This window comes from Macaca mulatta, chromosome 13 (genome assembly GCF_049350105.2).
Source record: "Macaca mulatta isolate MMU2019108-1 chromosome 13, T2T-MMU8v2.0, whole genome shotgun sequence".
Taxonomy (NCBI): Eukaryota; Metazoa; Chordata; class Mammalia; order Primates; family Cercopithecidae; genus Macaca; species Macaca mulatta.
This window is the reverse complement of record NC_133418.1, coordinates 64,034,103-64,061,616: the sequence shown is the minus strand read 5'-3', so window position 1 is coordinate 64,061,616 and position 27,514 is coordinate 64,034,103. Positions and strand designations below refer to the sequence as shown.

The 27,514-nt window shown below is 44.9% G+C and overlaps 2 pseudogenes across 1 annotated transcript; both read right to left on the bottom strand.

The window, feature by feature from the left end:
• Positions 1-10,829: 10,829 nt before the first annotated feature.
• Positions 10,830-12,846, bottom strand: LOC114669795 (sodium/potassium-transporting ATPase subunit beta-3 pseudogene; annotated as a pseudogene).
• Positions 12,847-13,607: 761 nt separating this feature from the next.
• On the bottom strand, positions 13,608-13,891 carry LOC717763 (small ribosomal subunit protein eS28 pseudogene; annotated as a pseudogene). Its single transcript, XR_003722161.2, has one exon. The product of XR_003722161.2 is annotated as a small ribosomal subunit protein eS28 pseudogene (transcript).
• Between the last annotated feature and the right edge of the window lie 13,623 nt (positions 13,892-27,514).

Genomic DNA, 27,514 nt, shown 5'->3' with positions numbered 1-27,514 from the left:
AGACTTAAACGTAAAATGTAAAACTATAAAACTTTTAGAAAAAAATAAGAGAAAGTCTTTGGAATCTCAGGCTAGACAAGGGATTCTTACACTTAACATCAAAAGCATGATGGAAAAATTGACAACTTGGCCCTCATCAAAATTAAAATATTTATTGCTTCATAAAAGATGCTGTTAAGAGAATATATAAGTAAAAGCTACAGACTGTAGGGGGAAATATTGGCAAAGTTTACATCAGACAAAGGACTAATATCTAAAACATATAAAAAATAGCCCTCAAAACTCAACAGTAAAAATACAAACCACTTACATGGGCACAAGATATAAACAGACATTTCATCAAAGAGAATATTCAGAAAGCACAAAGGCGCATGAATAGATGTCCAACACCACTGGCCATTAACCGTATGCAAATTAAAACCACAGTGGAATACCACTACACATCTATTAGAGTGGCCAAAATAAAATATAGTGACATTGCCAAATGCTGGTAAGGATTTTGAGAAACTAGATCATTCATACACTGCTGGTGGGTATGTAAAATAATACAACTACTCTAGAAAAAAGTCTGAAAAAAATTTTTTTTAATTAGAGATGGGGGTCTCACTATCTTGACCAGGCTGGTCTTCAATTCCTGACCTCAAGCAATCCTCCCATCTTGGCCTCCCAAAATGCCAGGATTCGGCTAGGAGCAGTGGCTCACACCTGTAATCCCAGCACTTTGGGAGGCCAAGGCGGTTGGATCATGAGGTCAGGAGATCAAGACCAGCCTGGACAACATGTTGAAACCCCGTCTCTACTAAAAATACAATAAATTAGCTGGGTGTGGTGGCACGCACCTGTAGTCCCAGCTACTCGGGAGGCTGAGGCAGGAGAATTGCTTGAACCCAGGAGTCAGAGGTTGCAGTGAGCTGAGATCATGCCACTCACACTCCAGCCTGCGTGACAGAGCAAGACTCTGTCTTAAAAAAAAAAAAAAAAAAAATGCCAGGATTACAGGCGTGAGCCACCACACGAAACAAGTCGTTTTTTTTTTTTCTTGAGATTAAGTCTCCCTCTATTGCCCAGGCTGGAGGGAAGTGGAGGGTTCTTGGCTCACTGCAACCTCTGCCTCCCTGGGTCAAGCAATTCTCCTGTCTCAGCCTCCCAAGTAGCTGGAATAACCTGCGTGTGCCACCATGCAATTTCTTGTCAGCCTGTGACAAACAATTTTTTCTATAACAACATGCAATTACTATTTGACCCAGCAACTAACTGCCCTCCTGGATTTTTTTTTTTTTTTTTTGAGATGGAGTTTGGAGCGACTTCCTAGGCTCAAGTCCAGTGGCACGATCTCAGCTCACTGCAATCTCCGCCTCCTGGTTTCAAGCGATTTTAGTGCCTCAGCCTCTCAAGTAGCTGGAATTATAGACATGCACCACCACGCCTGGCTAATTTTTGTATTTTCAGTAGAGACAGGATTTCACCATGTTGGTCAGGCTGGTCTTGAACTCCTGACCTCAAGTGATCCGCCCACCTCTGCCTCCCAAAGTGCTGGGATTACAGGTGTGAACCACCACGCTGGCCCCTCCTGAACTTTTATCCCAAAGAAAAGAAAACAAATGTTCTGGCGAGGTGGCTTATGCCTATAATCCTAGCACTTTGGGAGGCCGAGGCGGGAGGCGGCGGGATTGAACTCAGGAATTTAAGATCACCCTAGACAATATGGTGAAATCTTGTCTCTACAAAAAACACAAACAATTAGCCCGGCGTGGTGGTGTATGCCTGGCTGAGGCAGGAAAGATTACTTGAGCCCAGGAGGTCAAGGCTGCAGTAAACTGTGATCGTCCCACTGCACTCCAGCCTGGCAACCAGACCAAGACCCTGTCTCAAAAAAACAAAAGGACAGCACTTTGGGAGACTGAGGCAGCCAGATCACTTGAGGTCAGGAGTTTGAGACCAGCCTGGCCAACATGGTGAAACCCCGCCTCTACCAAAAATACAAAAATTAGCTGGGCATGGTGGTGGGCGCCTGTAATCCTAGCTACTTGGGAGGCTGAGACAAGAGGATGACTTGAGTCCACGAGTTCGAGACCGGCCTGGGCATCATGGCAAAACCCCGTCTCTACAAAAAATACAAAAATTAGCTGGGGGTCATGGCCCGTGCCTGTAGTCTCGGCTATGTGGTAGCCTGAGGTGGGAGAATTGCTTTGAGCCCTGAAGGTTGAGTCTACAGTGAGCTATGATTGCACCACTGCACTCCATCCTGGGCAATAAGAGTGAGACCCTGTTTTAAAAAATAAAATAAAATAAAGAAATGAAAAAGAAAAAATTAGGCCCGGCGCAGTGGCTCATGCCTGTAATCCAAGCACTTTGAGAGGCTGAGGTGGGTGGATTACTTGAGGCCAGGAGTTTGAGACCAGCCAGGCCAACATGGTGAAACCCTGTCTCTACTAGAAATATAAAAAATTATCTAGGCATGGTAGTACACATCTGTAATCCCAGCTACTTGGGAGGCTGAGATAGGACAATCACTTGTCCCAGGAGGTGGAGGCTGCAGTGAGCTGAGATCCTGCCACTGCACTCCAGCCTGGGTGACACAGCAAGACTCTGTCCCAAAAAAAAAAAATAAAGTTAAAGTTAATGGTTTGAGGAAAAACTATTCTTTTCACTACTCTTGCAACTTGTCTTATAAGCTTGAAATTAATTCCAAAAAAAGGAAAAAGAAAAAAGTAAGAGCAGAGCTTAAAAGTTTGAACTTGAGACAGGCAGTGTCAGAGGCATTTGAACCAGAGCAACTCCATCTTGAATTGTGTCTAGGTAAAATAAGGCTGAGTTGGCCGGGCACGGTGGCTCATGCCTGTAATCCCAGCACTGTGCAAGGCCAAGGCAGGCAGCTGAGGCCAGGAGTTTGAGACCAGCCTGACCAAAATGGCAAAACTCCATCTCTGCTAAAAATACAAAAATCAGCCGGGCGTGGTGGTGGGCAGCTGTAATCCCAACTACTCGGGAGGCTGAGGCAGGAGAATCCCTTGAACCCGGGAGGCAGAGGTTGCAGTGAGCCGAGATTGCACCATTGCACTCCAGCCTAGGTGACAGAGCAAGACTTTGTCTTGAAAAAAAATAAATAAATAAGGTTGAGACCTGCTGGACTGCATTCCCAGGTGGTTCACAGTCACAGGATGAGATAAGAGGTCAGCATAAGACACAAGTCACAAAGACCTTGCTGATAACAGGATGCAGTAAAGAAGCCGGCCAAATCCCACCAAAGCCAAGATGGCGATGAAAGTGACCCCTGGTGGTCCTCACTGCTCATTATATTTAATTATAATTATAATGCATTAGCATGCTAAAAGACTCCCACCAGCGCCATGACAGTTTACAAATGCCTTGGCAACATCATGAAGTTAGTCTATATGATCTAAAAGGGGAGGAACCCTCAGTTCCAGGAATTACCCACCCACTCCTTGAACACTCATGAATAATCCACCCCTTGTTTAGCACGTGATCAAGAAATAACCATAAAAATAGTCAACAAGCAGGCCTCGGGGCTCCTCTGCCTATGGAGTAGCCATTCTTTTGTTTATTTACTTCTCTAATAAACTTGCTTCCATTTTGCACTGTGGACTCACCCCAGTTCTTTCTTGCCCAAGAATCAAGAACCTTCTCTTGAAATCTGGGGTCTAGATTGGGACCCCTTTCTGGTAACAGGAGGAGTCAAGAATGACTTGCAGGGTCATGTGCAATGGGTCACACCTATAATCCCAATACTTTGGGAGGTCCAGGCGGGAGGATTGCTTGAGCCCAGGAGTTCAAGACCAACCTAGACAACATGGCGAAACCTTGTCTCTCCAAAAAGTCAGGTGTGGTGACGTGCACCTGTATTCCCAGCCATTTAGGAGGCTGAGGTGGGAGAATCTCTTTAGCCTGGGAGGTCAAGGCCGCAGTGAGCTGAGATCCAGCCACTGCACTCCAGCCTGGGTGATAAGAGACAGACTCTGTTTTGAAGAAAAAGAATGACTCTCTTAAGTGACTAGGGATCTAGTCACTGAACGTGAGAATATAAAATTTCATATCTTAGAGCATACATTAAATATGATTTCTTTTTTTTCTTTTTCTTTTCTTTTTTTTTTTTTTTGAGGCAGAGTCTCAGTGTGTTGCCCAGGCTGGAAAAGCGATCTTGGCTCACTGCAAACTCCGCCTCCTAGGTTCAAGCGATTCTCCTGCCTCAGCCTCCGGAGTAGCTGCAACTAAAGGTGCACACCACCACGCCTGGCTAATTTTTGTACTTTTAGTAGAGACAGGGATTCACCATGTTGGCCAGGCTGGTCTCAAACTCCTGACCTCAAGTGATCTGCCCACCTGGGCCTCCCAAAGTGCTGGGATTACAGGTGTGAGCCACCAGGCCTGGCATTAAATATGATTTCATAAATTTAATGTGAAAGAGGATTGCATATTAATATTGCATAAATTTATTAAGGTTATCTTGACAATTTCCTTTATTCTTGGCTAAATTCTAAAAGTTGCCTATCTATAGTCAGATGGTTTGGTACAAGAACAAGAACCGGCCGGGCGCGGTGGCTCAAGCCTGTAATCCCAGCACTTTGGGAGGCCGAGACGGGTGGATCACGAGGTCAGGAGATCGAGACCATCCTGGTGAACACAGTGAAACCCCGTCTCTACTAAAACTACAAAAAACTAGCCGGGCGAGGTGGCGGGCGCCTGTAGTCCCAGCTACTCGGGAGGCTGAGGCAGGAGAATGGCGTGAACCCGGGAGGCGGAGCTTGCAGTGAGCTGAGATCCGGCCACTGCACTCCAGCCTGGGTGACAGAGCGAGACAGACTCCGTCTCAAAAAAAAAAAAAAAAAAAAAAAAAAAAAAAGAACAAGAACCAGAAATACAGAGTCTCATTCCTGGCTCTAATTTCACAGAGAACCACAAAATGCTTAATTTCTTCAATGCTTGCTTTTTCATTTACAAAGTATTACTGATAATTATAATCTGCAAAGTACTTTCCTCAGGAGAGAGTCATGATTTGAGTGCAATTAACTGCTTCTAATTTTTCAAACATAAAATTCTATTTGGTTTTCACGTAGAAACACAGTGTCCAAACTAATTGTTTCCTAAAAGTGATTATTTTCTTAGAGTCATCAATTCATTTTGAGGTGACTTCATGAAATGGTGATTAAGTTGAAACTAATTCAGATAAATATAATATCATTTAACATTAGTCATCACAACAGCTCAACATTCTCATATTAGGAAGGCTGTACATCGTGGAAGTGGGGAGAAATATAAACAACAAAAAGAAATGTCAATTCTTACATAAAACTCTAGTTTCGATAATTATTGGTACAGGTGGCTCATGCCTGTAATCCTAGCACTTTGGGAGGCCAAGGTGGGCGGATCACCTGAGGTCAGGGCTTTGAGACCAGCCAGGTATGGTGGCGCATGCCTGTAATCCCAGCTACTCAGGAGGCTGAGGCAGGAGAATCGCTTGAACCCAGGAGGCAGAGGTTGCAGTGAGCCAAGATCACACCACTGCACTCCAGCCTGGGTGACAGATTGAGACTCCGTCTAAAAAAAAGAAATTATTGGTATCCATTCCTCTGTAAGTTTTATCAGAAAACAGCCAAGATAATTATATAATTATACATAGTCTCACACCTCTACTATGCTCTGCAAAATAAAAAATAAAAAAAGAATTATATATAGTCCCAGCATTAAACTAATGAATTCATGACAACGAATACCACTGGAAATAACAAGATTCTGCCTTGGGATGTTAGTGTCAGACTTTAACATTGAAGACAAGACTTGGAGCTATACTTTTATTTATTTATTAATTTATTTTATTTAGAGATGGAGTCTTACTCTGTTACCCAGGCTGGAGTGCAGTGGCGCCATCTTGGCTCACTGCAACCTCCATCCCCCAGGGTTCAAGCGATGCTCCTGCCTCAGCCACCCAAATAGCTGGGACTACAGTTGCACACCACCATGCCCAAGTAATTTTTGTATGTTTAGTAGAGATGGGGTTTCACTATGTTGGCCAGGTTAATCTCGAACTCCTGACCTCAGGTGATCCACCCACCTGGCCCAAAGTGCTGGGATTACAGGCATGAGCTACTGCACCCAGACAGAGACATATTTTAATCTAAATGGGACTGACTGGGAAATGGTGTCCAGGTAGACACTGTGTCCAAACAAGTTGCTCTTATTGCTCATTGGTAAGCCCCTTTCCCCACCTCTTCAGAATGTCTCTCAGATCTCAGATTGTTCTTCAGTAACTAGAAGCTGAGAGAGAAAAAACAATTCATGTATTCATCACGTCTCCTCACAAACAATGACTTTTATAATATACTAATTTTTCAAATGTTATCCCCCTTCCTATTTTAATATAAGTCTTTAGTTTAAATAGGCAGACTCATAAAATGATAATAATCATAAAATCATTAAATATGCCTGTAGTCACAGAAATGACAGAAGCTAATGCTTAGAACATACCTAGATAAAATTCTACAGTCACTGTACTGAGTTGAGGAGGAATAGCTAATAAAATCTTTAGATTTTTTTGAGAAAAAATTTATTGGAGTGTAACATATATACAGAAAAGTATACAAATCCTAAATATAGAGATCAATAAATAATAAAAAGGTGACTACATCTATGGAAACAACAGTCAGGTCAAGAAATAGTAGAAATAGTAATCAGGCCAAAGCAGGATGATTACTTGAGCCCAGGATTTCAAGGCCAGCCTGGGCAACACAGGGAGACCCATATCTACAAAAGATTTTTTTTAAAAAAATCAGGCATGGTGGTTTATGCCTGTAATCTCAACACTGGGAGGCTGAGGTGGGAGGATTGCTTGAGCTCAGGAGTTTGAGGCCACCAGGGGCAACAGAGTGAGACCCCATCCCTATAAAACATAAATTTAAAACTATTAGCTGGTCATGGTGGCATGTGTCTGTAGTCTCAGCTACTCAGGAGGCTGTGGCAGGAGACTCACTTGAACCGAGGAACTAGAGGCTGCAGTAAGCTGTGTTCATGCCATTGCACTCCAGCCTGGGCAACGAAGCGAGACCTTGTTTCTAAATAAATAATACAAAATCATAAAGACAAAAAGTGAAACTGATTGCTAGGGGTTAGTGGGAAGGGGCAATGCTCATTATTATTTAATGGATGATAGAGTTCAGACTCTGTCTTTAAAAAAAAGAAGGAAAAAAAGAGTAGTCTATGGAAAATCTAATTCAAGGTACAAATAGATCAGAATAGTAGTTGAAGTTTGGAGTTATCATCTGGGAGGGGGACACAGCTACTGGGGGATGAAATAGTCCATATCTGAATCTAGGTATTTAACATTATGAATGTTTTCCATATGTCAAAATGCTATAATGCTATACATTTAAGATTTGTACATTTTCTCTGGTTATAATTCAATTAAAAAGTAAAAATGTTTTGTGGTTTTTTTTTTGAGACGGAGTCTCGCTCTGTCCCCCAGGCTGGAGTGCAGTGGCGCGATCTCGGCTCACTGCAAGCTCTGTCTCCCGGGTTCACGCCATTCTCCTGCCTCAGCGTCCGGACTAGCTGGGACTACAGGTGCCCGCCACAGCGCCTGGTTAATTTTTTGTATGTTTAGTAGAGACGGGGTTTCACCGTGGTCTCGATCTCCTGACCTTGTGATCCACCCACCTCAGCCTCCCAAAGTGCGGGGATTACAGGCGTGAGCCACCGCGCCCGGCCGTAAAAATGTTTTAAGAATGAATTTTGCCTGTTTTTGAACTATGTGTAAATGGACTCATACTGCGTGTGTTCTTTTGTGTCTTGCTCAACATTAGGTTTGAGAAATTCATCCGCGTGGTTGTATATAGTTGCAGTTCATTCATTTTTATTGCCCATAGTGTTCAGTTGTATAAATATGCCACATTTTACTTATCTATTCTATTTTGGGGTTGTATCCAGTTTGGAGCTGATATGAATAATATTCCTGTATATGTCTTTTGGTGCATCTGTCTTTTCTGCAGGACACATATTTAGTAGTAAAATTGCTGGGTCTTAGGGTATGTGTGTGTTCAATTGAGTATACTAACAGCTTTCCAGAGTGATCATACCAATTTATTTATTTATTTATTTTTACAGATGGGGTCTCGCTCTGTCACCCAGGCTGGAGTGCAGTGGCATGATCATCGCTTACTGCAACTTTAACCTCCTAGGTTCAAGCAGTCTGCGCACCTCAGCTGGAATCTCAGCTCACTGCAACTTTGGCCTCTGGGATTCAAATAATTCTTGTGCTTCAGCCTCCCAAGTAGCTGGGATTACAGGCATGCACCACTGCACCCAGCTAATTTTTGTATTTTTAGTACAGATTAGGTTTCATCATGTTGGTCAGGCTGGTCTTATACTTCTGACCTCAAGTGTCCGGCTGCCTTGGCCTCCCAACCTGCTGGGATTACAGGCGTGGGCTACCCAACCTGGCCCCTCTGTTTATACATTTGAGTAAACTGCAGACACGATGCCACTTTACCACTAAATAACTTTGCAAAAACAATGATATTCTCTTACATAATCACAATACAGTTATGAAAATCATGAAATTAACACTGATACAGTACTATAATTGGTGTACCTTATTTAAGTTTCATCAGTTATCTCACTAATGTCCCCTGTAGCAAAATAATGAGTTTTTTAAAACCTTGGTCCAGAATTCAGTCCAGCATCACGTATTACACTTAGTTGTCACGCGTAAAAAGAAAAACCAGGCTGGGTGCAGTGATGTGAGGTGGGAGGATTGCTTGAGGCCAGGAATTCAAGACCAGCCTGGACAACAGGTGGAGACCACATTTCTACAAAAAAGAAAAACCTTTTTTTTTTTTGGCCTTTAATCTCACAACCAACAGAGAAGACTTCTGAGACCCTTGGCCACCAAAATGTGTGGGGATTTTTATCCCACTAAGCAATGCTTCAGTGGGTTCTCCATCGGGGTGTCCCATAATTCAGTTCAATTCTGATGCCACACATTGCATGCCTGTACCAAAATATCTCATGTACTCCAGAAATACATACACCTACTATGTACTTACAAGAATGATAAGTAAATGAATGAATGAGTGAATGAAAACTCTGACACGATCCTTAGGCCACTGGTACTTCTGACTGGCTAGAAATCAGGGTTCCTGCAACCTCTCCTTGGGTTTGACTACTTTGCTAGGACAGCTCACAGAACTCAGGCAAACACATTGCCAGTTTATTATAAAAGATATCATAGGCCGGGCATGGTGGCTCAGGCCTGTAATCCTGTTACCGGTTGAGGGTGTCCAGGTTCTTGGCATCTTGAACAAAGAATTGGACAAAATGCACAAACAAAGCAAGGACAGAATGAAGCAACAAAAGCAGAGATTTCTCGAAAACAAAAGTACACTCCAGAGGTTGAAAGTAGGCCTGAGCATAGGGGATCAAGAGCCCCGTTACAGAACTTTCTGGGGTTTAAATACCCTCCAGAGGTTTCCATTAGTTACTCGACGTACACCCTATGTAAATGAAGAGGATGAAGTAAAGTTACAAAATCATTTACTCACTGTACAGCCTAGGTAAATGAAAAGGATATTTCCTGTCATAGCTGAGATGTTTCCATTTGATTTAGTTTTCGGAAGTCCTTAGGTTCCCTGCCTCCAGGTCCTATTCTCCTGCCTAATCCTAGCACTTTGGGAGGCCAAGGCAGGAGGATTACTTGAGGCCAGGAGTTCGAGACCAGCCTGGCCAACGTAGTGGCTACTAAAAATACAAAAGTTTTGTGTACGCCTGCCATGAAATGGGCGCGGTGGCTCACTCCTGTAATCCCAGCACTTTGGAAGGCTTGAACCAGGAAGGTAGAGGTTGCAGCGAGCCGAGATCGCACCATTGCACTCCAGCCTGGGCAACAAGAGTGAAACTCCATCTCAAAAAAAAAAAAAAAAAAAAAGAGTCCTGCTGTCTTGCTCTGTTGCCTAGGCTGGAGTGCAGTGGCATGATCTTGGCTCACTGCAACCCCCACATCCCAGGTTCAAGTGATTCTCCCATCTCAGCCTCCCAAGTAGCTGGTCAATGCGGTGAAACCTCATCTCTACTAAAAATACAAAAATTAGCTGGGCGTGGTGGCAGGCACCTGTAATCCCAGCTACTCATGAGGCTGAGGCAGGAGAATCGCTTGAACCTGCAAGGCAGAGGTTGCAGTGAGCTGCGATCGCGCCACTGCACTCCAGCCAGGACGACAGAGTAAGACTCAAAAAAAAAAAAGCAGGGTCTTGTCCGGTCACGGTGGCTCAGGCCTGTAATCCCAGCACTTTGGGAGGCCAAGGCAGGTGGATTACATGAGGTCAGGAGTTCAAGAACAGCCTAGCCATCATGGTAAAACCCCGTCTGTACTAAAAAATACAAAAATTAGACGGGCCTGGTGGTATATGTCTGTAATCCCAGCACTTTGGGAGGCCAAGGCAGGTGGATTACATGAGGTCAAGAGTTCAAGAACAGCCTAGCCATCATGGTAAAACCCCATCTGTACTAAAAAATACAAAAATTAGACGGGCCTGGTGGTATATGCCTGTAATCCCAGCTACTTGGGAGGCAGAGGTTGCAGGGAGCCATGATCATGCCTCTGCAAACCAGCCTGGGCGACAGAGTGAGATTGTCTCAAAAAAAAAAAAAAAAATCATAAAAAGATACAGATGAACAACCAAATGAAGAGATGGATATGGCAAAGTAGAGAGGGAGGGTTGTGGTGCTGCCATGACCTCTGGGTGTGCCACCCTCCCAGCACCTTCTGGTGTTCAGCAGAAAGGAAATTCATCAAATCTTAGTGTTTAGATTGTTTAAAAATATTTTTCAAATGCACTTTAATTTTCTTTTTTTCCTTCCTCACATACAGAACTTCTCCACATACCACATTTCTTGCAGCTATAAAGTCACTTGATGTTGGCCGGATACCATTTTATCTCTAAAATTCTGTTGACATCAAAACATGACAGTGTTATATCCATAAAATATTTACATAGCACAGCATATTAAGCTTTAGACACTTAACAATTAAATCACATAAAAAAAAGACAAGACCCCCATCCTACATGTTTGGAATCAGGTGTTCACCGGTCCCTATCTGGCGACTGTACACTGGTTCAAAGGGCAGCAGAGGCAACAGGCAGTTACTTCAGAGGACATTGAACACTACGATCTGGAAGCACGTTATGATGTAACCCAGAGTCATGTACCACACATCTTTCTCCAAGGTGGTCTCATAATTCTAGAAAGGAAGGTCCAGCTGATACAAAATGAAGACAGACAACACAACATTTACTCTGTGGAGATATCCTACTTATACTATGCACTTGCTGTGATTTTGAACATAGCTCATCCCAAAAACTTGTCACCATCATCCTGACTTTTTAGGTTGGCTCATCCATCAATCTTGCCCTCAACTGTTACTTCTTTCCCAGTATTGTTAGGAGCAAAGCTGACCTGAACAGTAACCAATGGCTGTAGATACCCCACATGAAGTTTTTTACCATAATATGGGAAATATTTTAAGTCTATAATTCCATTATGAGGATAAAATGCTACATTTGGTATATTTTCGTTCTTTGAAACACACTTTATCCTTGGCACTCCTTCAGGCTTTAATCCAATTATTCTGTTCATTTTCACAAGAATACAAGGGTTTCCTTGAGAATAGCCAAAATCAGGATCATTCATACCACTGCATGCTTGAAGTAACGAAATAGGAAACTGACATGCAACATAAACTGGACCCTTCTGTTCGGAAAGTGCTCCATCAGGACAGATTGTGAGGTTCTTCTGTTCTTCTAAAGTATATGGTTTTAGAAACTTCTTAAGGTCTTCAATGTACCCTGCATACGAAGTTGGATCAGACCTACTGAATGTATATTCCAATGCAGTCACTGGTTTTGGAAAAACCGTAAGTCCTGGGCTAGGAATCTGGTCACGGTATTTTGGAACACGGTATTTGGTTGAGAGTCTCAAGCATAACCCACATCGTGAATGAGAAGAGTGCAGCCAGGAACCCATAAAAAACTAGGTAGAACAGCAAGATCAAACCCCAGCTGTTGGCGGTGCGCCCCAGGAACTCTCCGGTGGTCAGGTTGCATATGAAGAGCTTCCACTGGGCGAGGCTCTGGTTGAGGGACTTCTCGTTCTTCGTCACGGTGTGCGCGCGGACGGCGAGGGGAGCGGAGGCCGCGGGGTTGGAGGCGGCGAGGGCAGCGGGGTTGGAGGCGGCGAGGGCAGCGGGGATGGAGGCGGCGAGGGCAGCGGGGATGGAGCCGGCGAGGGCAGCAGGGGCGCGTCCGGGCTCCGGCGGCGCAGCCCGGCGACTGCAGAGGAGGGTGGGACGCCCGGGAACACCTCCTCGTTATTAGGAGTACTCGAGCCGACTACAGTGTTTACATTTTTTTTTTTTTTTTTTTTTTTTTTTTGATACGGAGTCTCACTCTGTCGCCCAGGCTGGAGTGCAGTGGCCGGATCTCAGCTCACTGCAAGCTCCGCCTCCCGGGTTTACGCCATTCTCCTGCCTCAGCCTCCCGAGTAGCTGGGACTACAGGCGCCCGCCACCTCGCCCGGCTAGTTTTTTGTATTTTTTAGTAGAGACGGGGTTTCACTGTGTTAGCCAGGATGGTCTTGATCTCCTGACCTCGTGATCCACCCGTCTCGGCCTCCCAAAGTGCTGGGATTACAGGCTTGAGCCACCGCGCCCGGCCCAGTGTTTACATTTTTAATAGAGCTAAATTTCTTGCACCCTCAGCCCTTCCAGATGTTGGTGGGTGGGGCTTAAGTTCCAACCCTCTAATCCTCTAATCACCTGGACTTTCTGGTGACCAGCCCCATCCTGAAGCTATCTACGGGCCCGCCCTAAGCAGGTTCATTAGCATAAACTCAGGATTTATCAAAGGAATTAATTATGAATCACAAAACTCCTCCTAGCACTCAGGATATTTCTAGGATTTTAAGAGTTCTGGGGCAGAAACTAACCAAATACATTTTATACCACATCATGTCTCTTTAGTCTTCTTTACTCTAGAATAGTTTCTCAGTCTGTCTTTTTCTTTCTTTCATTTTTATTTACTTAAAAAGAATTTTTTTTTTGAGATGGAGTTTCACTGTTGTTGCCCAGGCTGGAGTGTAGTGGCGCAATCTCGGCTCACGACAACCTCCACCTCCAGGGTTCAAGCGGTTCTCCTGCCTCAGCCTCCCCAGTAGCTAGGATTACAGGTGTACACCACCACGCCTAGCTAATTTTGTATTTTTAGTAGAGACGGGGTTTCCCCATGTTGGTCAGGTCTTGAACCCCCAACCTCAGGTGATCCGCCAGCCTTGGCCTCCCAAACTGCTGAGATAACAGGTGTCAGCCACCGTACCTGACCCTTAATGTTTTAATTCTTTTAAAATTCTTTTTATTCTAATAATTTTTCTGTAGATTATTTTGAATTTTCTTGACATGCAAGTATGTCAATTCCATATAATTGAGGGGGGGGAGAGAGAGAGAGAGACCCTCTCATATTTTTTTTTTTTTAACTTGAAACACAAACGCTTTATTTAAAGGAGCATCTCAATTCCGCGTGGCGGGCAAAAAATAAAGGAGCAGATTGTGACACACCAATCCCATCGGCCAAGTGGTCGAACCCAACATCCAAGACCCAGCGAGCAGGCAAGCTCAGCGCAACCTCCGGGCTTCTCGCTCTGACTCCAACAGGGTGAGCATGTCGCCCTCGCGCACGGGGCCTTTTACATTGCGGATGATAGAGTGGCTCGTGTCTTCCATGAATTCCACGCGCACCTGCGTGCACTGTCCCTGAGAGCCGGTCCTGCCCAGGACCTTAGTGACCCTGGCGAGCTTGATAGGCTGCACACGGCTGGTGTCCATGATGGCGGCGCAGCGGCGGTCTGGCGGAGAGAGTCATATTGTTTTATATTCAGTACCTGTTTTAAGAAAAAAACAAGGAAGTAAAACCAAAGACAGGCAGCCCGGTGCCAGGCCCAAAACCAGGCCTGGGCCTGCCTGTCCTAAACCCAGTAGTTAAAAATCAACTAATAACTTAGAAACCGATATTATTCATAGATTCCAGGCATTGTATAAAAGAACGTAGTGAAACTCCCGGCCCTGTTTTGTTTCTCTCTGACCACTGGTGCATGCAGCCCCTGTCACGTACCCCCTGCTTGCTCAAATCAATCACGACGCTTTCATGTGAAATCTTTAGTGTTGTGAGCCCTTAAAAGGGACAGAAATTGTGCACTCGGGAAGCTTGGATTTTAAGGCAGTAGCTTGCCGATGCTCCCAGCTGGATAAAGCCCTTCCTTCTACAACTCGGTGTCTGAGAGGTTTTGTCTGCGGCTTGTCCTGCTACATAATGACAGTTTTTTCCTTCTGTTTTGAGCCTTATATGTTTTATTTTTTCTTGCCTTCTGTATTTGCTAGGACAATGTAGAGGTAGTGGATATCATTGTCTTGCTCCCAACTTCAAGAGGAAAAACTTTGATATTTTACTACTATTTTACTATTTAATATGATATTTGCTACAGTTTTTCATTGAGTCACTTATCAGATTAGGGAAGATCTTTTCTATCCATTGACATTAGAATTTTTTTTTTTTTTTGGAGAGAAAGTCTTGCTCCATCTCCCAGGCTGGAGTGCAGTGGCACAGCCTCGGCTCACTGCAACCTCTGCCTCCCAGGTTCAAGTGATTCTCCTTCCTCAGCCTCCTGAGTAACTAGGACTACAGACATGCACCGCCACACCCAGCTAATTTTGTGTTTTTAGTAGAGACAGGGTTTTGCCATTTTGGTCAGGCTGGTCTCAAACTCCTGACCTCAGGTGATCCACCTGCCTCGGCCTCCCAAAGTGCTGGGATTACAGGCATGAGCCACTGTGCCCGTGCGCCCGGCCTTTTCTTCTTTTTTGTTGTTTTGTTTTGTTTGAGATGGAGTATTGCTCTGTTGCCCAGGCTGCAGTGCAGTGGAGCAATCTCAGCTCACTACAGCCTCCACCTCTCAGGTTCAAGGGATTCTCGTGCCTCAGTCACCTGAGTAGCTAGGATTACAGGCATGTGCCACCACACCTGGATGCTTTTTCTATTTTTTGTAAAGATGGAGTTTCGCCATGTTGGCCAGGCTGGTCTCAAACTCCTGGCCTCAAGTGATCCACCCTCCTCAGCCTCCCAAAGTGCTGGGATTACAGGCGTGTGCCACCACATCTGGCTTGTTTTTGTATTTTTTAGTAGAGAGGGGGTATTGCCATGGTCTCAAACTCCCTGCCTCAAGTGATTTGCCTGCCTCAGCCTCCCAAAATGCCAGGATGAGCCACGGCCTGAGCCACGGCAGTCAGTCTAGGTTCTTTCTTTTTTTTTTTTTTTTTTTGAGATGGAGTCTGGCTCTGTTGCCCAGGCTGGAGTGCAGTGGCTCAGTCTCGGCTCACTGCAACCTCTGCCTCCCGGGTTCAAGCGATTCTCCTGCATCAGCCTCCCAAGTAGCTGGAATTACAGGTGCCTGCCACTACACCTGGCTAATCTTTGAATTTTAGTAGAAATGGGGTTTCGCCATGAGGCTGGTCTCAAACTCCTGACCTCAGGCAATCCACCCCCCTTGGCCTCCTGAAGTGCTGGGATTATAGGCATGAGCCACTGCGCCCGGCCCCTAGGTTCTTATTTTTAAGAGTAAATTGCGGCCGCGCACAGTGGCTCCCGCCTATAATCCCAGCACTTTGGGAGGCCGAGGAGGGTGGATCACCTGAGATAAGAAATTCGAGGCCGGGCACGGTGGCTCAAGCCTGTAATCCCAGCACTTTGGGAGGCCGAGGCGGGCGGATCACGAGGTCAGGAGACCGAGACCAGCCTGGCTAACACGGTGAAACCCCGTCTCTACTAAAAATACAAAAAACTAGCCGGGCGAGGTGGCGGGCGCCTGTAGTCCCAGCTATTTGGGAGGCTGAGGCAGGAGAATGGCGTAAACCTGGGAGGCAGAGCTTGTAGTGAGCTGAGATCCAGCCACTGCACTGCAGCCTGGGTGACAGAGTGAGACTCTGTCTCAAAAAAAAAAAAAAAAAAAGAAATTCGAGACCAGCCTGGGCAACGTGATGAAACCCAATCTCTACTAAAATACAAAAATTAGCCAGGCGTGGTGGTGCATGCCTGTAATCCCAGCTACTGGGTAGGCTGAGGGAGGAGAATCGCTTGAACCTGGGAGGCAGAGGTTGCACTGAGCCTAGACTGAGCCACTGCACTCCAGCCTGGGCAAACAACGGTGAAACTCCATCTCAAAATAAATAAATAAATAAATAAAACTAAATTGCAGTTACCCCAAATGGTTTTTTTAATCCTAACTACAATTTGGCCCAGGTTATGGTCAATTTTGGTAAATGTGTCTAGTTTCCTTTCCCAAACACTATGACCATATAACAAATCGCCCATAAAATTAATTGTTTTGAACAACAATCATTTTTACTTCTCATGGTTTCTATGTGTCAAGAATTCTAGAGCAGCTCAAGGGCAGTTCTGCTCAAGTTCTCTCATGAGATTGCAGCCTGACTGGCTGGGGTTAGCTTATCTCAAAGGTTTCTTCATTTACATGCCTGGTGCTTATGCTGAGGAGACTCCAACAGCTAGGTACTGGAACACCTGGGGCTCCTCAGACATCCCTTTTAACTCTGTGTGGTGTCTCCTGCAAGGCAGCTTGAAGGTAGTTAGATTTACATAACAGCTCAGGGGTTCCCAAGGTAGGTGCCCTAATAGGCAGGGAGAAGCTGTTTTATGACCTAATCTTAGAAGTCACATGGCATCATTCCACCAGATTTTTTTTGGTTGAGGTAGACACAAAAGGTTACTCAGGTTTAAGGGTAGGGAACATAGACCTATCTCTCAAAGGAGGAATATCCAGTCACATTGTAAGGAGAACATGTAGAATCAGATACGTACTGCCAGGGCAGTCTTAGAAAATGCAGCTTGCCATAGCAGCATCCCACAAGTCCCACAAGCAGCCTGATGGTCATCTTTGCCATCAGACCCAGTTCTAGCTTTTGTGTTAGGTCACATATGTCCCTTTTTTTCTCTGCCCCCAGCAGCATAGTGCCCACTTCATTGTCTTTCATGCACAGCCACACTCTGGAGTCCCATAGTCCTTGTGCTTAAAGGCAAGGTCTTTTCTTGTTTGTTTCTTGTTTCTTTGGCTGGAGGGCAGTGGTGCAAACACGGCTCACTGCAGACTCAACCTCTTGGACTCAAGTGATCCTCCCACCTCAGCCCTGCCAAGTAGCTGGGAGCACAGGCATGTGCCACCACACCCAGCTGATTTTTGTATTTTTTGTAGAGATGGGGTTTCGCCATGTTGCCTGTTGCAGGTGAGTGGCAACTATCTAAGATTGCTATCATGCAGGCGGTAAAGGAATTTACCAAGACAGTTGTTGGTAAAAAAAGGCAGATTTATTACAGAAAGTATGAAAAAAGCTGGGCGCGGTGGCTCACACCTGTAATCCCAGCACTTAGGGAGGCTGAGGTAGGCAGATCACGAGGTCAGGAGTTAGAGACCAGCCTGGCCAAGATGGTGAAACCCCATCTCTACTAAAAATACAAAATTTAGCCGGGTGTGGTGGCCCATGCCTGTAATCCCAGCTACTCAGGAGGCTGAGATAGGAGAATCACTTGAGCGTGGGAGGTTGAGGTTGCGGTGAGCCGAGATCCCTCCATTGCACTTCAGCCTGGGTGACAAGAGCCAGACTCCATCTCAAAAAAAAAAAGAGAGAGAGAAAGTATGAAAATACATTGCAAGGATGCAAGGGGCAGGTCAGTGAGAAAGGGGCAGACTGCAAGGAGAAAAAGGTTTGCTGGGGATTTTATAGGATGGTACTGTGTGCTGACAAGGGCTTACAGCAGTGCTGATAACACCAAGGTTGCAATGAGCTAATTAATCTGCAGGTGTCTTGTGATAAATTGGGTGCAGGAGAGCCACATATCCTGGACCATGAAGAAAGGCAGACCCACAGGTTATATGCTTTTGCTTTCTCTTGGTCTTGCCAGCCTGACTCCTTTTCCCTAGATAGGACTCCACATTGCCCAGGCTGGTCTCCAACTCCTGAACTCAAGCAATCCTCCCCACTCAGCCTCCCAAACGCTGGTATTACAGGCAACAGACCCCTTACCCGGCTTTTTTTTTTTTTTTTTTTTTTTCTTTTTTAAGACATGGCCTCACTCTGTCACCCAGGCTGGAATGCAGTGGTGCAATCACTGCTTGCTGTAGCTTTGACCTCCCCCGGCTCAGGCTGTCCTCCTGCCTCAGCCTCCTGAGTAGCTGGGACTACAGGCACATACCACCACATCTGGCTAATAGTTTATTTTCAGTAGAGACAAGGACTCACTATGTTGTCCAGGCTGGTCTCAAATTCCTGGCCTCAAGCGATCCTCCTGCCTCAGCCGCCCGAAGTACTGAGATTATAAGCCTGAGCCACCGCACCTGGCCTAAGAGAGGTTCTTAAGCTTCTCTCAGATACTCTCCATGGGATTTTGAAGGGTAAGGGAGAGCTCCTGTGGGCTTAAGAAATGAGTGTCACACATCACCCAGGCTAGATAGAGGTCCTGAGAAATGTAATTACACCCCTGGGACCCCTAAATGCATCTTCATGCCAAGGCATCAGGATGAAGTTCTTTCCTCAATGCCTTAAACATTTGTTCAGTGAGGGCCTCCTGTCCCCAGGACTGTTTTAGGAGCTGGCAGCACAATGATAAAGAAGCCACTGCTCCAGAAGGAACTCACAGTGGAGAGAGGCATGTATAAATTCATGGGAGTATCATCCAGAGGTCGCAGGGAACATTTAAAAACGTGAAGGCAAGAAGTATTATGATCGGGTTTGTACCTCACTATGTGAAAGCAAAACTATTCGTGTCCTTTACTGCCAGGAACAAGGCATAGTCAGTTGCAATTTGTGTACAAAATCTCCATTACAATGTATTAGACCTGAAGGGGATTTATCTGATATGAGACCTCTTTGAGAATCATCCAGGCTAGGTTTGTTTCTGTATATACCAGGAAGCATACACTGAAGAAAACCTGCAACAGAATGGAGTTCGTTTTCCTCAATTAGGAAAACAGGATGAGGAGTTGGAGTAGCAACAAACTCATCTTATAATGAATTTACTTCAAATTCTTTTCTTTCTTTTTTTTTTTTTTTTTTTTTTGAGACGGAGTTTCACTCTTGTTGCCCAGGCTGGAGTGCAATGGCGTGATCTCGGCTCACTGCAACCTCTGCCTCCTGAGTTCAAGTGATTCTCCTGCCTCAGCCTTCCGAGTAGCCGGGATTACAGGCATGTGCCACCACGCCTGGCTAATTTTTTGTATTTTTGGTAAAGATGGGGTTTCTCCATGTTGGCCAGGCTGGTCTCGAACTCCTGACATCAGGTGATCCACCAGCCTCAGCCTCCCAAAGTGCTGGGATTACAGGCGTGAGCCACCACGCCCGGCCTACTTCAAATTCTTAATTAACTTTCACCATTCCAACGGACAAGCTAATTTGATTCCCTAGCTATGAGAAATGTCCATAGCAACATCCTTTGTTAAATGTTTAGAAAATGTCTGATTTCTTAAAAATGCAAGGAATAATCCAGTCCAGGTGGCACTTGCCTGTAATCCCACCTATCCTGGAGGCTGATAAAGGAGGATCATTTGGTGCAAGGCTCTTGCATCGGTTCAAACCCTGAAAGGGCACCAACAAACACAAGGCGGTGTGGAGCAACACGCTGTTTTAATGAGCGCCTGGATGCAGTCGGGCTGAGGCCTAATATGGCATCAGCACCAAAAGAGGATGGGGCAGGGATTTTATAGTCTCCTGTAAACAGGAAGTGTCTCAGTCTGATGTAACTGCTACACAGTACCGGATAGCCTCTCTCTCCGTCTTCAGGGGATACGTGTCTTCCAGCCAGCTCTCTTCCTGCTTCTGCTATCTTGCTGACGCACACTGCTGGCGCAAGTGGCCTTGCACCTTGGGACTGGGCCTGAAGAGGGAGGAGTTATTCATTCCCTTAAACTTTCATGCCCTGGAGAGAATCTTTCAATTTGAGGCCAGGAATTCGAGGCTGCAGTGAGCTATGATCATGCCTGTGAATAGCTACTGCATTCCCACCTGGGCAACATAGTAAGACCTTTTCTCCAAATAATATAAATCTAGGCCCTGCACATTGCTCAAATCTGTAATCCCAGCACTTTGGGAGGCCAAAGTGTGTGGATCACTTGAGGTCAGGAGTTTGAGACCAGCCTGGTCAACATGGTGGAATCCTGTCTCTACTAAAAATACAAAAATTAGCTGGGTGTGGTGGTGCACACCTGTAATCCCAGCTACTCAGGAGGCTGAGGCAGGAGAATCACTTGAACCTGGGAGGTGGAGGTTGCAGTGAGTCGAGATCACACCACTGCCCTCCAGCCTGGGCAATAAAGCGAGACTTTGTCTCAAAAGAAAAAACAGAAGTCCTACAACAGTGCTTAAGAATTTTCACAATAGGCCTTCCTGGAATCCAGAGCAACAGCAGTAATTCCTGGTAGGACTGTCTTTTCCTGCACCATAACCTACATTGGACATAGAAACTGTACACCTGATTGATTCAGGAAATCAAAGTAATAAAACTGCCAGTGACAATGCAGCCAAGTGATTAGAAGAAGGTTGGTTGAAAATTTAAACACCCTTTTTACTCATTAATCTCCAACTGCTGAAGACAAACAAAAAGCAAAATTAACATGATTGTAAACTAAGCACTTGTGTCCTGTGGCTAGCGTTTTGGCCTGCTGAGAGAGAATGAGTTGATCAAAGCAAGTGAGTCGGCTAAGAACTGTGGGACCAGTGCTGCTTCGGGGAGCGCACAGCTAGGATCCATTAACCAGCATGTTTCAGAAACAGGTGAATACCGTAATTAATCTTGGCTTCGATTTGGAGGGAAGCAGAAAACCTACCTCCCTGTCCACTGAGTTTATACATTAATCCCCTGAGTTCTGGGGGAAAGTTTTAACATTGGAATAAAGACTTTTTCTGCCCTTCCTAATGTGTGGAGAACAAACGTTTGGGAAGGATGGCTGAGTTCCTTAACTTCAGCAGTTAAGATGCCTCCTAGGAAAGCTGTGGATCACTGCCTTGTTTGGTTTGACGCATCTAAGCTCACAGATCAAAGGCTCTTCCAATGAAGTTAGCGGGTTTTTTAATGCAAGAAAAGAGGGAGCCTCACCTTACAAACATAAATCATGAAAATCCAAAGACTTGGAATTGGGAAGTTTTTCTGAGGGCAAACTCATCTAATTAATGGATTCTTGAATTGCTTAAAGCATGTCCAGGACTTTATTGTTCTAGGTACGGGAAAATGAATAGATACCTGACTTTGCACCAAACTATTTTTAAGGAAAAAAAAGGCTACAAGTTATACAAATATCTGCACCAGCCACGGAAACTTCATATTAGAAACACAGGAAGCTGGGCGCGGTGGCTCACGCCTGTAATCCCAGCTCTCTGGGAGGCCAAGGCAGGCGGATCATGAGGTCAGGAGATCGAGACCATCCAGGCCAACATGGTGAAACCCTGTCTCTACTAAAAATACAAAAATTAGCTGGGCATGGTGATACGCACCTGTAGTCCCAACTACTTGGGAGGCTGAGGCAGGAGAATTGCTTGAACCTGGAAAGCAGAGGTTGCAGTGAGCCGAGATAGCACCACTGCACTCCAGCCTGGGGACAGAGTGAGACTCCATCTCCAAAAAAAAACAAAACAAAACAAAAAAAAACCCCAGGAATTTATGCTAAAATTAAATGCTAAATGAACTGGGTAGCAAAATAAAAACCAAACCACGCAAGGCAATCTTTCCTCAGAGACAGCAAATTATAAGTGTAAACCAAAGACGCTATGAGGTGCCCTCTGACATCCATGTATACATATATGCACCAGCAGTCCAGGCAGCAATAGCACCCCAGCTAGACCTAGCTGTGTACCATGCCCTATTAGGAATGGAAGGATGCCCTTCCTAACGGTGAAGGCTCAGGGTCTAGGGGTGCCTCAGGCACCATGGCCTTAGGCGCATGGCCTTATCTTGCATTAGGACTACAGGTCCTAAGGCTTCTTGTATCTCTGCTGCTAAGGGACTTGCACTCAGCATACTCTGCTGTTCTAAGTAGGCATCCCACTTCACTAAAGTAGATGTCTGTGTTGTCCCAATCCAGAAGATCATTACCTATGAACACACCCATCCTGCTACCAGGTAAGTCATCTGCACAACAACTGTAACCCATCCTGCCATGTTCTTATGAGCCTGAAGGGCAGCATATGCAGTCACTAACTGCTTCTTTATTAATGAACGCCGGAGCTCAGCTCCCTTCGGCAGTTGGGACTAACAGCCCATTGGCGCTTCCAAGAGCTCCGTGCATTGCTATAGGCCCTATCCAAAACTATCTGTGGTTACATGTACATCTACATGAATGTGGTTACATGAATGGGCACCCTTGGTTTACTACCCAGAAAAGCTGTCTCAGCCTCATTATCCCAATCTCAGGCAAGAAGGGTGCTACTGCTTCTAAACCTGCAAGAAAATCAGAGATTGGCATAACATTATTAATAAAATCATGACACATGGTGGGGTTGTACATATATCCATGTGGCAACACTGTAAAAGTCCACTGTTGCCCTCCCATGAAGGCAAATGTTCCAGAAACTGTTCCTGGCTCTCGGTGGACTGTCCCAGTTCCATTGTCAAATGGTCCATCAAGTCCGCGACAGACGGCACAGCTGCTAACCTGTGCAAAACATCCACTCCCAGAATGTCTTCAGGTACAGAACAGACATACACAGTGCATAAGCAGAGAGCCAAGCGGCTGATGCCAAGATGTAGAGATACAGGTTTCACTTTCACTGACCACTCTTCATAGCCATCAATAAATGCAGCTCTGCCCAGAAACTTACCCAGGTTCAGGGACCAGTGGATTGCCAAGTCCACATGTGGCTCCAGTTGTCTGGTAACCCCTCAGTCAGGTATCTTGGTCAGTCTCTTATCAAACAGAAAAGGCTTTACACTTCTGCCTCACTCCAGCAGGTACTCTCTAAATTGGAACGCTCAGGCAGGACCGGCTTGCACATCAGGGAGAAGCAATGTCCTTCTGAATGATTTGCTCTAAATCTGTATACGACTGCCGACATTACTTGCCTAACTCCCACAACTCAGCAGGGGCACAGGCACCACAGGAAATGTGCTTCACCATGGTAGTGGGGTGTGTCTCTGGGCCCAGTCTTGGGGCCTAACAGCTGCTCATGCAGTAGTTCCTGGCAGACCACTAGGTTAGCCTGCCACGGAGGTTCTTCCTCCTTCCTGTGCTGCATCGCACAGGGACTGGGCGCGCACTTCCTGCAGCACAGTCACAAATGCCCATCTGACTCTGCTGGTAAAGGCATGCTTCTTCTCAGTGCTGGGTGCTTCAGCGCCTTCTCCACACTTGCAGGGGACCTGCAAACACATTCATGTACCTTACACTCCACTCCCCTGTCACAGGGGGCTAAAAGAAAAGTTTGTTGACAGTCCTTTTAGGAATTGCAACACTTGGATGTCCTTTCCTCTTCTGACATCCTTAGTGGTGTCTGAGGTCTCAACGAGGCACAAATTCGCCATTTAAGTATAAAACCTTAAAGGGGAGAGTCCTTTTCTTAGCAATCCTACTCACATTAGAAATATGGCTTCAGTTGTCACTCTACTTTCCCCATTCGACTCTGCTCCTCCCTCACAATTTTATAAGAAATCTGCTATATTTCTGAAATGTCACTACTGCCAGCTTTATTCTTTTTTTATGGTATCTGGATCTGATGTCCTACCATTAAAATTTCGATTGGAAGCCCAGGTGCAGTGGCTCATGGCTATAATCCCAGCACTTTGGGAGGCTGAGGTGGGTGGATCACTTGAGCCCAGGAGTTAGAGACCTGTATGGACAACATAGGGCGACCCCATATCTACAAAAACTGAAAAAAAAAAAAAAATTAGCCTTGCATGGTTGCAGGTGTGTGGTTCCAGCTACCCTTGGAGGCTGAGGTGAGAGGATTACTTGAGCCATGGAGGCAGAGGTTGCAGTGAGCCATAATCAAACCACTGCACTCCAGGAAGACCTTGTCTCAAAAAATAAAAATTGGTTGGGGATCCACATCAATTTCTGACAACATCCAACTCAGCTCCTGTTTGTTCAAAATCAACCAAGTAAGACCAGACATGAATCCTCTTGGAGCCCATTCAACAATATGTCTTTTTCATTTCATTTGGGTTGTTCAAAGTGAGTGGGGATTCCCTTCATGGTTGCCACCCTTTGTGCAATAGGGCTTGGGATGAATTTCACATGGTCATTCAGCTTGAGTTAAGGAACAGGCTTTAATGGAAAAACATACAAGCCAAGGGTCACCAAGAGATGACATCGTCACAGTCTCCCATCATCCCAGAGGGATGCTAAAGCTATGTGCTATCTGTGTTCCAACGGAAGGACGTGTGCCCCCTGAGATGACACCCTCTTAAAATGTGTCAGAATGTGGACACAGAGACTATTTAGAGCCAGGGTGGCTGAGTTTAGGTGCCAGCTTTAGGAGTTGTCTGGGAAAGCCAGCAACTCAGCAAAAAGCCATCGTGGGAGAAGCTAAGTGCAGGCTCCCTCCTGTTTTTAGAAGGGGAGACCTTAGCCCCACCTGGCACAACATGCAGGCAACCCTAGCACTAGCTCCCAAGATTGTTTTTGGAGGATACTATTGTCAGGTAGGATCACCATACTTTTCTATTCATTCTTTAAAAAGTGCTCACAGCCCACAATATTGACCGGCTGATGACCAGTGCAAGCAATACCATGCTACAATAATCTGCCAGAAAAAAAAGAAATTCTCCAAGTCAATGAAAGAGTCCAGAGATGAAAAGTTTCAATGGAGTAATTGTATAACATTCAGACACATCACAATATTTATTAAGTTAGTGAGGGAGAAGGCAAGGTTGACATAGTCTGTCAATTGGGGCAAAAGATGGAGAAATGATGAGATAAACGCAGATATAAGAAAATAATAGTTGAAATGAATTTTTCAATGACTATTGAGCACTTGTGCTAAGTTTTGAGGATGACCCAGTGTACAAGACTGAGATGGTCCCTGTCCTACAGTCAAGTAAATAACCCAGTAGTAGATATTTACAAAAGTTAAAATAATATTTTATTTTATTGAGACGGAGTTTCACTCTTGTTGCCTGGACTGGAATGCAATGGCACGATCTCAACTCACTGCAACCTCTACCTCCCGGGTTCAAGCAATTCTCCTGCCTCAGCCTCCCAAGTAGCTGGGATTACAGGCATGTGCCACCATGCCCGGATAATTTTATATTTTTAGTAGAGATGAGGTTTTACCATGTTGATCAGGCTGGTCTCGAACTTCTGTCCCCAGGTGATTCCCCCACCTTGGCCTCCCAAAGTGCTGGGATTACAGGCATGAGCCACCACACCTGGCCAAGATAATCATTTTTAAAGATTTTTTCCCCATGAATTACTTGTACTAACATTTTAACATTCTTCCAAGTTGCAATTCTGTTTATCTGAATGAAATTTTAAAAAAATAATAGAGCCAATGAATGGAATAGAAGCAATAATACTTTTTATAGCAGAACAACAAAAAAAGAATGTATCTAATCTTTTAAAAAATACTCAGAAAAAATAATGTTTAACTTGTTCTATATACATTTTTAGGAAAAAGGCCTAACTTGGAGGAATTTTTAAACTTCAAAAATAAGAATTTCACTGGGCACAGTGGCTAATGCCTGTAACCCCAGCATTTCAGGAGACTGAGATGGGAGAATCACTTGAGGTCAGGAATTCGAAACCAGCCTGGGCAACATGGCAAGACTGGTCCCTACTAAAAATGAAAAAAAAAAAATTAACCAGGCATGGTGGTGTGCACCTATAGTCTTAGCTACTCTGGAGGCTGAGGCAGGAGAATCTGAGGCAAGAGGATCGCTTAAGTCCAAGTGGTTAAGGCTGCAGTGGGCCATGATCATGCCACTGCACTCCAGCCTGGTCAGCAGAGCAAGATCCTGTCTCAAAAAAAGAAGAATCTTTACAATGTCTAAGATACAACAGCTAATAATAAAACATCTATCAAGCTCTGAAGAAAATGTTATCATGCAGTAGAAGGGTATTTTCAAATAAACCAGAAGAAAATGTATCCCTTTTCTGAATAAGCTGACATTCTAGAGCAGGGAATCATCAAAATAAAAAATTCAAGCATAGGGAAGTTGTAGCTGGAAAAGACTGGCAGTAAGCACTGAAAACAGTTCATCTGTAGAGATGAGTGTTGATAATTAGTTACATATACATATACACAGTTATATCAATAGGACAATGGACAAAAGATATGAATAGGCAATCCACAGAGTAAGAAATATAAATGGCTGATAAAATATGAAAGATATTCACCACTGGTAAAATATGAAAGATGCTCACCTTTCACCACTGATGAGGGATCTGCAAGTTAAAATCACAAAGAAGTAGCACTTTCCAACCTACCAGATTGATTTTTTAAATTTCTAAAAAATACTGGCCAGGCTCGGTGGCTCATGCCTGTAATCCCAACACTTTGGGAGGCCGAGGCAGGAGGATCACCTGAGGTCAGGAGTTTGAGAACAGCCTGGCCAACATGGAGAAACCGAATCTCTACTAAAAACACAAAAATTAGCTGGACATGGTGGCTGGTGCCTATAATCCCAGCTACTTGGGAGGCTGAAGTGGGAGAATCACTTGAACCTGGAAGGTGGAGGTTGCAGTGAGCCAGTATCATGCCACTACACTCCAGCCTGGGTGACAGAGCGAGACTCTACCTAAAAAAATAAAAATTAAAAAAAAATAGAATAAAATTTACAGAACCAGCAGCTTGACAGAGGCATTTATTGGCCAAAGTTGGGACAATTTTAGCATCAAAAGAACAATGCCTGTAACAAATTGAAACACATTGACTATATAAAAATCCATGAGTCAGGCCGGGCATGATGATTCCCACCTGTAATCCCAGGACTTTGGGAGGCAGGTTGGGCAGATCACTTGAGGTCTGGAGTTTGAGACCAGCCTGGCCAACATGGCAAAAACCTATCTCTACTAAAAATACAAAACTTAGCCAGGCATGTTGACACATGCCAGTAATCCCAGCTACTCAGGAGACTGAGGCGGGAGAATAGCTTGAACCTGGGAGACGGAGGTTGCAGTGAGCCGATATTGCACCACTGTACTCCAGCCTGGGTAACAGAGCTAGACTCCATCTCAAATAAATAAATAAATATCCCTGCATCCATAGAATACTTTAAAAAAAAAAAAAAAAGAGGAGGAGGAATAAAAGAAGTGAGCAAATAAACAAAAACTTTTCTACAGGTGGCCATTCCACCAAGTTCTTATCTGAAAGGGCAAAGAATTAGGTTATTTGCAGTAACCTATTGCAGAGTAACCTAATAGTCCCAGCTGATGAGCAAGAGCCCTTCTTTCTGAAAAAGGCTAGCTATCA